Here is a 14,505-nt window from a genome sequence, read left to right as displayed (position 1 = left end):
AAATAGAACTACCATATGACCCAGCAATCCCACTACTGAAACCAGAATTCAAAAAGAATCATGTACCACAAGGTTCACTGCAGCTCTATTTACAATAGCCAGGACGTGGAAGCAACCTAAGTGTCCATCGACAGATGAATGGATAAAGAAGATGTGGCACATATATACAATGGAATATTACTCAGCCATAAAAAGGAACGAAACTGAGTTTTTTGTAGTGAGGTGGATGGACCTAGAGACTGTCATACAGGGTGAAGTAAGTCAGAAAGTAAAACAAATACCATATGCTAACACATATATATGGAATCTTAAAAAAAAAAAAAAAAAAAGAAAAGAAAATGGTCAGAAGAACCTAGGGGCAAGACGGGAATAAAGATGCAGACTTACTAGAGAATGGACTTGAGGACATGGGGAGGGGAAAGGGTAAGCTGGAACTAAGTAAGAGAGTGGCATGGACATATATACACTACCAAACATAAAATAGATAGCTAGTGGGAAGCAGCTGCATAGCACAGGGAGATCAGCTCGGTGCTTTGTGACCACCTAGAGGGGTGGGATAGGGAGGGTATGAGGGAAGGAGATGCAAGAGGGGAGATATATGGGGACATATGTATATGTATAACTGATTCACTTTGTTATAAAGCAGAAACTGATACACCATTGTAAAGCAATTATACTCTAATAAAGATGTTAAAAAATAAAAATATATTTAAAAAATAAAATAAAAAACAATAAAGTAAAGGGATTGTTTGAAGGATCACAATTCTGCAGCCATTATAGCATATTTTTGTTTTTAACTATACTTTTAAAGTACAACATATTAATAAATAATAATATATTCACAAAAATATTTCATCATCTTTTTTATTCTAAAGTTATTGATTTTTCAGAAAAAAAAATGTCTGCACTTGGGCTAGTACCATCATTTAATGACTGCTTTTATGGCTTTGCTATATAGCATATTCTCAAAATGCTTTTATTTTATTTTTTAATATCTTTATTGGAGTATAATTGCGTTACAATGGTGTGTTAATTTCTGCATTATAACAAAGTGAATCAGCTATACATATACATATATCCCCATATCTCCTCCCTCTTGCGTCTCCCACCCACCCTCCCTATCCCACCCCTCTAGGTGGTCACAAAGCACCGAGCTGATCTCCCTGTGCTATGCGGCTGCTTCCCACTAGCTATCTATTTTACATTTGGTAGTGTATGTATGTCCATGCCAATCTCTCACTTCGTCCCAGCTTACCCTTCCCCCTCCCCGTGTGCTCAAGTCCATTCTCTACGTCTGCGTCTTTATTCCTGTCCAGCCCCTAGGTTCTTCAGAACCATTTTTTCAAAATGCTCTTAAATTATAATAGCTTTGCTTTAAAAACAGCAAATAGCAAAAACACAGGTATCTTGATATACATAAACACAGTTTGAAAATATATCTGCCATGTGACAAAAACATAAATATAGCTTATAATTTACTCAGAATGCTAACTTTGAAATTATGAATTTTTAAATTTTTTAAGTGAGAGATTTGAAGAATTTCAGTTTTGCTTAAAATAGAAATATATTCATAATTTATATTTTGCTATTTCAAATTTGTTCTATTGAATTTTTATAATTTGTGACTATATGAAAATCAGTAAGATGCATTGCATAACTAAAGAATTTTTCTTGAGACTTTGCAAAATGTAACAGAAGAACTATGATACTGCAGAATTACTGGAAGTATAGCATTTACAGTTGAAAGAAGATAAACTTTCCATAAAGATTAACAGAAAAAAAAACCATACTATTTTTATATTCTGGTTGACATTTAAGTCCATTTTATCTTTTTCTGAATGTTCATAAATATTTCATGACTGATTTCATAAAAGTTATATACCCACTTCCTGGTTTCATGTGACACAAGACACCGGAACATATTCAACAGGGGAGTACATCTCACTGAAGCGCCTTCTTATTAACTGCATCTATTCAGGTAATGAGAAACTGCCATATAGGTTAAAATTACAAATACCCCCTTTTCTTCTGTAAAATTCTCATGGTAATTTCTTCATCATTCTTTTCCTTGGAAAACTCCACTATTCTTTTAGAAGGCTGATACCTGCTTGAACACGTAATTAATCAATAAAAAATATGGTTTTCAACTGTGGATTTTGTTTTGGGTTTTTTAAAAAATATAATTTACATACATATGTACATACTTTCCACTTCCAGCAAGTTCTCACAGTAAATATAAGTAATCTATCATTTTAGTACTTATATTAGTAAAAAAAAAAAAACTTTAGTTCCTATGAAGAAAGCCATACATAAATGTAAGAAGTAGATTAAATATTTTAAAACTTAGACCATTCAAGAAAATGAAACATTTCAGAATTTTTCAGTGGAATATGTTGTCAAAAGCCTGATCAATATACTGCCAGAGGACATTTCTCAGGAAATCAACTCATCTACTTTCACAATAACGATCTCCAAAGTCAGGTCAGAATTTTCAATTCATCTGTTATATTCTATATCTCCTCAGTAACCCTCCTGTAATTTGCCATTATAGCCCATTCTTCCTAATCTGAAAAGTGGTTGGTCTCTAGTCTGTCCTAGAATTTAAGGCATCATTTCCATGAATATAACTCTAGCATGCAAAACTTCCTTAAGAATATGGGTTATGTGTAGTCTGCCACTGGTAAGAACACACAAACCCACAGTATGGATAACTGGCTCCACCCATCCCCATCTCTGCCTCTCCGTACCAAGTTACAAACAAAGGTCTCAGACGGTGAGGATAAAGCATATTCCGTTTATTGTAGTATAGCTGCCTTTTTACTATCATTTTGCCATGTGCTTTGTGTTGGGAAACAATTAATTGTAATGATTAAAAGAATGGGCTCTTCTGTAATTCTACTGCTTATTGGCTGTATAGCGTTACTAAAGCTCTTCAAGCCCCAATTTCTCATCTATAAAAGGAGATAATATCACTATCTCATAAAGTTATTGTGAAGATTAAACAAGACAATACTAATACAGGGCTTGAAAGAATATCAGATACATTATAAGCATCCAATAAATTCTTTGGAGAAGTCATGTAAAGAATTTAAAATGTAGCAAATCTTTTCCTTTTGGAAATGTCAAGATGCTTTTCAAAAAGGCGGCAGCCTCTGAGGTTCCTCGTGTTCTTTGCAGTGCAACTAGATAGATAGAAGGAGGCTCTCTCAGGAAACAATATCTATGCTTTTCACACTTTTATTATTCTTAGAGTTCCTGACTTATCAAAAAATGTAAGAACAGAATAGCATGTCACAGGTTAACACCTCATCTGTAATTCTGTCATTTGGAATATGTACAGGCGTACTTTGTCTCTCATTCTTTTACTATTTGAATCCACTTGAAGTTTCCCTTTCTGACCAGAAATGTAGCTCTCTGAATGAAAATGCTGAACCATAGGAAATAAAAATGAAATGATAATTGAAAAGCAAACAGGAGCTATCAGTCAAATTTCTTTTTAAAATACAGTATTTATTTCAGGCTACTTGTTGGTGACAACAGGGGAGAAAATCTCAACTCCAGCACATTTTTTGTCTGATATGAAGAGCCTGCCCTACTTTGACATCTCATTGAAAGAAGGGGAGAAAAAAAACTCTTGATTCCTTAATTTACACTGCACTTTTCCTCAATGGAAAGAGATTAGCAATATTTCCCTTCATTTTGATTTTTGATGCCCCATTATTCCCCTGGTTTGCATTTAAAATCAGTCTTCTCTTAGGCTAGAAATTATCTTTGCTTCCCTGACAGGTTTCACAGCACTCAATTCTGAAACCAGTCTTATAGGAAAGGGGAAAAAATGTATTCTGAAACAAAAAGGTCCCATATTTTCCACATGAAAACCTTTATTTTTCATTCTTCTTTGGAAACTAAAAGCTCTAAAATGGATGGAGTCTCCAACTTTTAAATGTAGCTACATCACAGATCTTTTCTCATAGGAAGTTCGTGCAGGAACCGAACAGCCTAGGGAACTTCAGTGCCAAAGCCAATGCTTTCACAGGCTGTAAGTGCCTGTTGTAATTTAATAGCAACAAGTTTGGAAAAATAGAAAAGCAATAACTAGAATTCTCCTTCCTGGGAAAGTTCAACTAATTCAATTGGGGCCTTCAGTTGCTAAATTTTTACCAGAGCGGGAGTCTCTAACCTTATTTCAATGAAAATAAGTAGAATACCATTAATTCCTTTTCGGCAGTACATCTGATTGTGTGAAGAGGTTTTCATGCTTCAGCATGTAACCTATTTCCCTTGATATATGAACATTATTTTCCTCTTATTTTAATGCAGAAGCTTAAGGCTAAGGTGTCAAAATTGTCTTGTATTTCCTAATTTTTTTTCTTATACTTCACCAAGTGACTACCATAATCAAAACCTGAAAATAGTTATTTTTTCCCCTGACGATGCTTCCAATTTCTACATTTAACCAGATTACCTCTTGTCCCTTTCTTTTTCCCATGAAACACAAGTAAAGGTGGTCTGGGGTATTGACCATGAAGGGTAAACACTGTACACTAAATAATATTAAGATTTTCTAAGTCATTAATTGAATTTTTTTTAGGGAAAGAATTCAATAACGGAATACTCTCTAGTCTTAGAAACTGTGTTGTAGAAGAATAATTAATAACGTAAAAAGATTTGTCATGTATTAAGTGGGAGGGCAGGTTACAAAACACCACCTGCTCTCTAGTAACGTTCATTTAACCACTCCATCTGCATCATTCTTCCATTATTTCCGTATTCCCTGTGCTTCAGAGTCCTCTGTAGCCCTCAAACTCTGGGGCAGCCCCTGAATGGCCTAGGCAACCCACACTTCCAGCCCGACTCCCAGATATCACCCAGCTAGCAGTGGCTTGTGGCATATTTGCTTTTCTAGTTCAGGAATCACATTTCCCGGACCATCTCTTTCCTTCCACCCCCATCCCAACACTTCACCTTTTCTTTGACCTTTTGGAATTCATACCTGGATCTGCAGCAGATATTTTGCTACCATGAAGAAAAGTCTCAAGAGCAATCATGTGTTATTAAATGTTTAACAACCAGTTTTTTGTGCAGGAGGTGGGGAGTGGGGGGAGTTCTTATATATCGCATTTGCTGACTTCCTTGGTGTAAATACTCCCATCTTGTTCTATGTAAAGGCCACAGTGAGACATCACTTAACATCAACTTAAGGAAATACATGCAGTAAGCATACCATTAAATAGTATTTCCACCATGCAGTTACAATAGATATAAATAACCTTAAGTGCATAGATAATAGCGAAATGTAGTAAAATAATTAGGAAGTGATGAGTTTTTGAGTATGTGTTGCCTTTTTAAAATAATGTAATTGTTCATAAAATTTAATTTTTAATGATGCCTGTTTCACCACCAGCTCACCAATTTCTGAAAATTTAACAACTGGCTCTTACAGGCTGCTCCAGCATACCACTACTCAAGAGAATCCCAGAGACTTGGTCCTGAGTACATTAAGCCACCAAATCCCTGTTAAAATCTGTCTACTCCAAACTCTGTGTTATCTCAAAAAGTAAACCTAGGTTTGATCAAGCTACTTAGTCAAGTGTTCTGTTACTTGTATTAATAGATTAGGCATTCCTAACCCACTAAATTCTTTTCTGCCTCAATCTTTTTGCTAATTTCACACTTCCCACTGACAGGACCCCTGGTATTCAGGAGGCTGGCTCCTTCTCAAAACTGGAGTTCTAGGCCAAAGTCATCCCCCCAGATATGGCTTCCCTAATCATCTACTTAATGTTTCTAGCTTTTTATCACATTCCTTTTTTTTCATTTCACTATACTTGTAACTATCTGAAACTATATATATATGTGTATGTGTGTGTGTGTGTATATATTTTTTTTTTCCTTGCTTATTACCTGTTTCTCTCACCAGAGGGAAAACTGTTTGAGAGAAGACTATCGCAATTGCATGGTAGACAAGGTTATAGGGAGGACATAGCCAGTGTGGTTTACAGATGGATTTTACTGAACAAATAAATAAAATATTAAGAATAAAGGGAGTCAAGGTTCTCATCAGCAGAGAAGATATTTGTAAACATGGAAAGAGGGAAGGCTGAAAAGAGCTCTGAGGTACTGGACTAGAATAGTAAGTACTGGTATAAACTCATGATTTTATAATACACATATATTACAGATTATCTTAGTCCATTTGGGTATGTTGTAACAAAATACCACAGATTGGGTATCTTATAAACAACAGAAATTTATTCCTCACAGTTCTGGGGGCTGGACGTTTGAGATGAGAGTGCCAGCATGGTCAGATGAGGGCTCTCTTCTGGGTTGCAGACTTCTCATATCCTCACATGGTGGAAAGGATAGGGAGCTCTGTGGGGTCTCTTTTATAAGAGCCATAATCTCATTCATGAGTGCTCTACCCTTATGAACTAAACACCTCCCAAAGGCCCCACTTTTTTACACTATCACATTGGATGTTAGGATTCCAACATGTGAACTTGAGGAGGACACAAACATTCAGACAATAGCATAGATACACACAGAAATATTATAGATGCATACTGGTCAGATGTTTACATATATGAATGTTATATAAATATTTCCTACCTCTGTTCGCTGAGAGGGCATAGAAGCACAATGGCATGGTCTGAATTTCCTCAAATCTTTTTAATGTCTTGCTTAATGCAAGATGGCTAGTTTCTCACATGTGCTTCTGCTTTTAATCTGTTATAATCTGTTATTGTTTTTTAAGAATGTGATGAAAATCCAGCCTCACATAGATATGTAGTTATAAATGGTAGCAATAATTTGATAGTCTTTTCAGGTAATTATAGATATTCTTCTTTAATATTATACCAAAACTCAATACATGTTAGTTCTTAATGAATAGTTGCAATGTGGAATCTGAACCTCTCTCACTGAATTTCTGTATTTTGTTTCATTAAAATCCATTGGTCTAATTTGCACTTTAAGTAAGCTTTTCAATCATGTATGATTTTGTAACACCATTTAAATATTGGTCATTTGAAATATATTGCTTTATTGAGTTAAGGAGATCTTTTAAGTATTGACACATTTTATAATACAATGCCAAAAAATACATTTGTGAATATCACTACTAATTTTGACAGAGAGGTCAAGCTGGAAAGCTATCACAATGGTGGATGACAGATAGTTATATTTTCCACAAGTTTATAATTTCTAATTAATGTCAAAGTTTGAATTTTATCATTGGCAAGAAATTGTTGCCACAGTTGTTTATGTTCAAGCAGCAAGATCACTTCATTTATTTTCAAGAAAAATCTTTGCCAATACTTTAATCTGAACAATGAAATTTTACTGTCATTCTTTCAAATAAAAATCATATGTCACAAAAAAGTGGTACTATCCACTTTTGATGGTTGTGAAGATGACCATCATATTACAATATGCAGTCAAAATGATACACATATATATACTTTCTATTTTATTCACGAAGTTTTAAAAGGATGTGTATTCAACTCCACATGCAAAAGACTGAAGTTGGACCTTTATATTATACCATATATGAAAATTAACTCAAATGCATTAAAGACTGAAATTTAAGAGCTAAAACTGTGAAACTCTTGGAAGAAAACATAGGAGAAAAGTTTCATGATACTGGATTTGGCAACGATTTTAGATATGACATTGAAAGAACAGGCAAAAAAAGAAAGAAAAAGATAAATTGGACTATATAAAAATTGAAATTTTCTGTACATCAAAGAACACAACCAATAGAGCAAAAAAGGCAACCCACAGAATGAGAGACAATACTTGCTAATCATGTATCTGATAATTGGTTAATATTCAGAATATATGAAGAAAAGAATTCTTACAACTGTAAGAAACAAACAAACAAACCTGGATTTAAAAACTGGGCAAAGGACTTGAAAAGATATTTCTCCAAAAAAGATATACAAACGGCTAATAAACACATGAAAAGATGTTTAACATCACTAATGATTAGGAACATTCAAATCAAAAACGCAATTATATACTATCTCATACCCACAAGGAGGGCTATAATAAAAAAAATTTTTTGATTATATAAAACTGAAATTAATCTGTATTGAGGATGTAAAGAAATCAGAACCCTTGTGCACTCTTGGTGGGAATGTATAATGGTACAGCCACTATGAAGATAGTATGGCAGTTCCTCAAAAAAATTGAAGATAGAATTACCATATGAGCCAGCAATCCTGTTTCTGGTTATACATCCAAAAGAACTGAACGCAGAGACTCAAAGAGAAATGTGTACACCTGTATATGTAGCAGAAGTATTCACAATAGCCAAAGGCAGAAGCAACCCAAGTGTCCATCAACGGATGAATGGATAAAAAAATGTATATATGTAAAACAGAATATTAAGATCTCAATTCAAAAGTAAATAGTGACTATTTGTGATATAAAATGCATTCTGTATACATTTAGTGTTTAAAATAAATAAATTAAAAGAATGCAAATATCTTTTAATTATTTGGCTGCCCAGTCTTGCTAAAGTTTTTTTCTCAATGGTCATCCCCCAAAATGTTCATCTATATATAATGTTAACTCTGAACCATTTGTTACTAAAATTTAAAAAAATTTTCTTTTGGTCCTGAATAATTGCTGCTATTTTTTCTTAATCTGTTAAATGACACAATTCTTAGCAGGTAGGGAAGTCCCTTCCTTATCTCTCCCTTGTTTACTTTTCAACAAAACCCCAATTTTGTGATCAACAGTAGACAGAAAGACTTGTCTCTCAGCAAAGGTAGCCTTCTCCCATAGCCCAGGAATTAAATCATTATTTATGTAAGCCTGTCAAAATAAATCCTATTTTGTTCACATCTTTTCTTTTTCAGGCTTATCTGCAACTAAATACAGTCATGTGCCTCAGCCCAGTCAATGGAACTGAAGTGAAAATCTTCTGTGAAATTTTGGGGAAGGCTTTTTTATCCTCACTTTATCTGAAGGACAGATGTAAGAAGAAAACTGTTGGTGTCATCTCTTTCTTCTTCCTTTAAACATTGATGTGATCCAAGAAGCTGTGTCAGCCATCTTGTGACCCAACAGTGAAAGACATGAAAATAAAAAGCCAACACATTAAAATAGGTGAAGAAGAAAGATAGAGCTTTTCATGATTATGTTATTGAACCATAAGACCAACCTTGAGACTTCCTGCTTTTGCATTTCTTATTATGTAAACAATAAAGAGCTTTATGATTTAAGACACTATTTCTTGAATTTTCTGTTACTTGAAATTGAACACATCTTGATGGATAAAAAACTCTTTAGTTAGCAATTTTGAAATATTAAATCAAGAATCAAGATGGATAACCATTATCCCTATATCAAATTTCCAGTGGATCATCTACTATTAGGAAGTTAAGTACCTTAGGCAGGTGTCCCAATTATCCTGAACTGCAAACTAAATTTAACTATTCAATTATATACTTAAAAGAGAAGGCTAAATACACCTTCGCACTTTCTACAGTGATAAAGCTAACCCAGATCTGAAGGACTCTAGGCATCCTTCCACTCTCTGGCATCTATCGTATCTTTTCACTTTCTTCCAAAGGTGACTCACCCTAACAGAAAGACCATTAACACCTGCAAAGATGGAATCCAACAGGTTCTATTTAAAAAATTACTGCAACATGACTGCAAGGTGAAATATGTAGTCAAGTTTTATTAATCATTCATTGATAAATTCAATAAAAATTTACTGAAGCCAATTATGTGCCAAGCACTCTGCCAAGCATAATATGGTGAATGAAATAACGTTTCTGCCCTCATAATGGGGGAAAGAGAAAACTGAAAATGAAGCAAACACATTTTAACTACGATGAGTTCTCTGAAAGAAACACATGTAGTGAGTTCACAGAGTATGATTAATGGGTATCAGATAACCTCCCTTTGACTGAAGGGGTCAAGGATAAATTCTCAGAAGAGGAAAAATACACACAAACTCTGAACAATGAGAAGACAGCTGTGCAAAGCATGGGGAAAATAGTGTTCCAGGCAGGACAAAAAAAAGAAAGAGTAGATGCCAAGATCCCAAAGTGGGGAACTTAAAGAGAGCTGCTATAGACAGAACTGTGTCCTCCCAAAATTTATATGTTTAAGCTCTCACTCCCAAAGTGACTGTATCTGGAAATATGGTCTCTGGGAGGTAATTGAGGTTAAAGGGTGTATGGTTGGGCTCTAATCCAATAGGACTGATGGTCTCATAAGAAGAGAAACAGAAAGGGATCTCTCCCTCCGCCATATGAGGACCTAACAAAAAGGAGGCTATATGTATGCCAGGAAGAGGGCTCTCACCAGATCCTGACCACACAATCACCCTGATCTCAGACTTGCAGCCTCCAGAACTGTAAGAAAATAAGTTTCAGTTATTTAGGCCACCTAGTCTATTGTGTTTCCTATGGCAGCCCTAGCTGATTAAGATAGATTTTGACATCAAGAAGTGGTATGCTGCTGTGATAAACACCTAAACATGTGGAAGTAGCTTTGAAACTGGGTAACGGGTAGAGGCTGGAAGAGCTCTGAGATGCATGCTAGATACACGGATGTTTAAGGTGATTCTGGTGAGATCCCAGCTAAATATGAGGAATGTGTCATGGAAAAGAACTCAACTGAACTGTTCTACTAGTGTTTTATGCAAGGTAGAACTTGTGAGCAACAGAATTGGAAATTTAGCTGAGTGGATTTCTAAGCAAAGTATTAAAGGAGTGGGTTGGTTCCTCCTGACTGATTAGAGTAAAATGCAAAAGGGGAGAGATGAATTGAAGAAGGGATTGTTAAGCACAAAGGAACCAAAACTCAAAGACTTAGCAAATTCTTGGCCTATCCAAATTATAAAAAATGAGAAAGCTTGCTTTGAAGAGAACACTAAGGGTGTGGCTGACAAACCATTTGATAAAGAGATCATGGGTGCAACTCATGGACTTAATCAATCATCACAGCAGAAACGAGGAATAGAGGTGGGATTATACCAGGAAACACATTACCAGTTTGAACTAAAGGGGACAGAGAAAGTGGGATGGAATGAAGCAAGGCTGTTGGACCCCTTGGCTTCTACAGGACCAGACCATAGAGCTATTCTACTATAAACATGTGCTATTCTTCAAGGAAAGTGCAAAATGATTCTGAAGACAATTCAGAGATCATCAGGGCTGCCCCTCCCATCACAGGCTCAGGGGGCAAGGCTGTTTCTTCCTTCTCAGTTTCAAAGGGTGGGACCACATCTCAGGCTTCCAGAAAGCCAGCATGACTTTGCCCAGTGCCTCAGGGATGGGGCTGCCCTTGCAGAGAGCTGTGTGGGCAGGGTCTTGGCAGAGAGCTGTGTGGGCAGGGGCCTCAGAGAGCAAAGAGGAAGAGGCCCTTGCAGAGAGCTGAAGCAGTAAGGATGTGACGCTGCCACCCCAGAGGGCCTGGAGGGCTAAACTTCGAACCACAGAGGATTATTCTCAAGCCTTAAGATCTACTTAAGATCTACTGGAATTTGGTCTTGCTAGGTTTTGGACTTGGGGGTTCTGTCACTCCTTTCGTCTTTCCAATTTTTTCTTTGTGGAATGGGAATTCCTATTCTATGCTTGACCCACCATTGTATCTTGTAAGCATATAAATAGTCTGGTTTCATAGGTTTGCAGCTGATGAGGAATTTTGCCTCAAGAGGAATCATACCTTGAATCTCATCCATATGTGACTTGATTGATATTTGGACAGACTTTGTACCTTAGGCTTTAGAGTTGATGCCGGATTGAGCTAAGACTTTGGGGGCTGCTGGGATGGAATGGATATATTTTGCATGTGATAAGGACATGAACTGGGGGACCAGGGGTGGAATGCTATGGACTGAATTGTGTCTCCCTAAAATTCATATGTTGAAGCCCTAACCCCCAATGTGACTGTACCTGGATATAGGGTCTGTAGGAAGTAATTCAGGTTAAATGAGTTCATAATTGTGGAGCCCTAATTTTAGAAGACTGTGGCCTTATAAGAAGAGGAAGACAAAGATCTCTCTCTTTCTCAAGGTGGCCATCAGCAAGCCAGGAAGACAGCTCTCACCAAAACCTGACCATGTTGGTCGTCCTGATCTCATACCTCCACTCTCCAGAACTGTGAGAAAGTAAATGCCTGTTGTTTAAGTTACTCAGACTGTGGTATTTTTGTTATGACAGTCCGAGATGACTAATACAAAGGCCTTGCATCTGAAAGACAACATGTGAGAAATAAATCCACAGTAGATGAGGTTAATGACCAGAGCAAGTATCTGGTTTTGTAGGATATAGTAAAGAGTTTGGAGTTTATTTAAAGAGAACTGTGAAGCCAATGAAGCATTTTAAACAGGAAGACAGTAGTCCTCTTTCATTTTTTAAGAGATCACATCATAGAAGAAATTTTCCACTTCATAGAGTTTTCAAGTATTTTCTGTATTGTCACCACTTCATGCTTCATTCATCAGATGGTAGAGGTACTTGGGCCAATTTGCTAAATCTCAACTGAACCCTGAGAGGAATCCAAGTGAACCCTACAGGCTATGGAAAGGTCACAGAGAGGTTATCAAACCTGCCACAGCTTTTCAAATGATTTGATAATAAATAGATATGTTTGCTGCTCACATCCAACACTCTTCCACACTGCAGACACATTCTCTTAACTATGCTTCTTATAAACAATGTCAAGACCTTCATGAACTTCTAGGCCAGCAATACTTATGATCCCCTGAGTATACCCTTTCTCTACCATTCCCAACATGTATATTCAAACTTAGAGTTTATCGTGACCGTGTGTGTGTGTGTGTGTGTGTGTGTGTGTGTGTGTGTGTGTGTGTGTGTCTCCAGTGAGGAGAGAGAGTGGCATAAAAATTTTAAGTAAACAGAAGGAGGATCTTTCCAAATGTCATACATTTATTAAATGTATAAGTGGTTTGCTAGGCAAAACTCATTCTCAGGTATAAAAAGGGTATCAGCATAATAGGTTAAAACCCATCTCCCTATCTACTCTTTTGAAATAATGCATATTCTTTGTGGATAAAAAGAAAAGAACAAAGTAAAGTATAACATTACCTAGGAAGCTGGTTTCTGAGGCTGACTTGTTGGTTTGTGTTGTACAGGGACATGGCTGATAGACCCTGATTTCAGAACCTCATTCCATTTTTGTTAGATGGGACTGGAGATAGCCTCTTCCACCATATGTATGAACATGCATCACACACAAAACCACAGCAGCCCTCCTGCTTTGCATAAACTGCTTTTTCCTTATGGCTCACTTGAATCAGCTGCAGTTCATTTTGCTCCACATTCCAGTGATTACAGTTGGAATCACAGTGGCATTTCCTCAGTTTAGTTAACAACAGAGTGCCTGAGGCTTGTGTTCAGTTGTCACAACAGTGGATTCACCAGGGCAAATATAAGTTTTCATAAGCAATCTCATCCAGGAGTGTCTGGGGACCACAGAGCCAGAGTAAAGTCTGAGCAGTATACTACTCTCTTCCTTTTCTCCTAATTTCCACCAGTAATTATAAGACCATACAAGCTAAATGTTCTCTGTCAAAGAATATTTTTCTCGGATAAAAGGCTTTTTATCAGATTTATCCCTTCAAAGCCATCAAAGAAAATTGGCTTCAGTTTTTTTCTAATTTTAACATCCCAGCTACAGAAACAAGTTCATCAGCTCTCATGTCCAATAAAAATTTTGTCTAACAGACATTTTTTCAAGACACACTTGGAGTTTAGATTGATGGTAAATTTTTTTTAAGTTTTTCTTTTTTGTTAAATTACCCTGCATGTTTTGAAAATATAATTTTTCAACTTAAATAGTCAGCACTGCAAGCACACCATCTTATAATAAATAACCTAAGGAAGAATCAACCCACCCTGACTGTGTGCTAATTCATATAGCCTGAGTAATGCTGAGAACCCTCACTAGTAACAATGGAGAAAAATACACAATTAAGAAACATTACATACTCGGAATTACATGGAATTGAAAACAAACACTTAAAATACTCTGGTGCTTCCTAAATGTTTTATTTTTCTTTCATTTTTTTCTCACTTGCATTATGTAGAAAGATCTAAAAATAATGTAAGCCAGGTTGGAAGGAAGACAAAGTTATAGGAATATCTAAATGGTTTCCTTTTTACTCCCTTGGAAGATAACCTCAGATAGGAATACTGACTTTCTGAGTATGCAGCTAGCTGTCTTCACCTGTATCTGTTTTTTCAGTAGCACTAACATTAATCCTATGTTTGCAGTTTATTGAAGAGGTAGCTGCCTGACAAAAGAAAAACCTCACCACCTTAGGAAAGTCAGTGGAAAAAAGTTATAAATCTTTGGGTAGTTATCTAAAAGCCTTGAAGAATATTAATACCTTCTGTATCCAGGTTACATGAAAATACCATTGTGTTTCTGATAGTGAATGGATTACTATGACTGATTACATATCAATTATATTTGAACTTTTTGCCATTCAAATCCATAAATTTATTGAGAATCTTT

General features: G+C 36.0%; 1 long non-coding RNA gene across 2 annotated transcripts in view; it reads left to right on the top strand.

Annotated features, from left to right (window-relative positions):
* LOC309627655 overlaps positions 1-14,505 on the top strand; it is a 150,794-nt gene that overhangs the window by 100,908 nt on the left and 35,381 nt on the right. The gene's annotated exons all lie outside the window — the stretch shown is intronic.

This window comes from Balaenoptera borealis (assembly GCF_965194805.1).
Source record: "Balaenoptera borealis genome assembly, chromosome: 4".
In the NCBI taxonomy this organism is placed as follows: Eukaryota; Metazoa; Chordata; class Mammalia; order Artiodactyla; family Balaenopteridae; genus Balaenoptera; species Balaenoptera borealis.
Note: the sequence above shows the minus strand (reverse complement) of the source record. Positions and strands in the feature narration are given on the sequence as shown.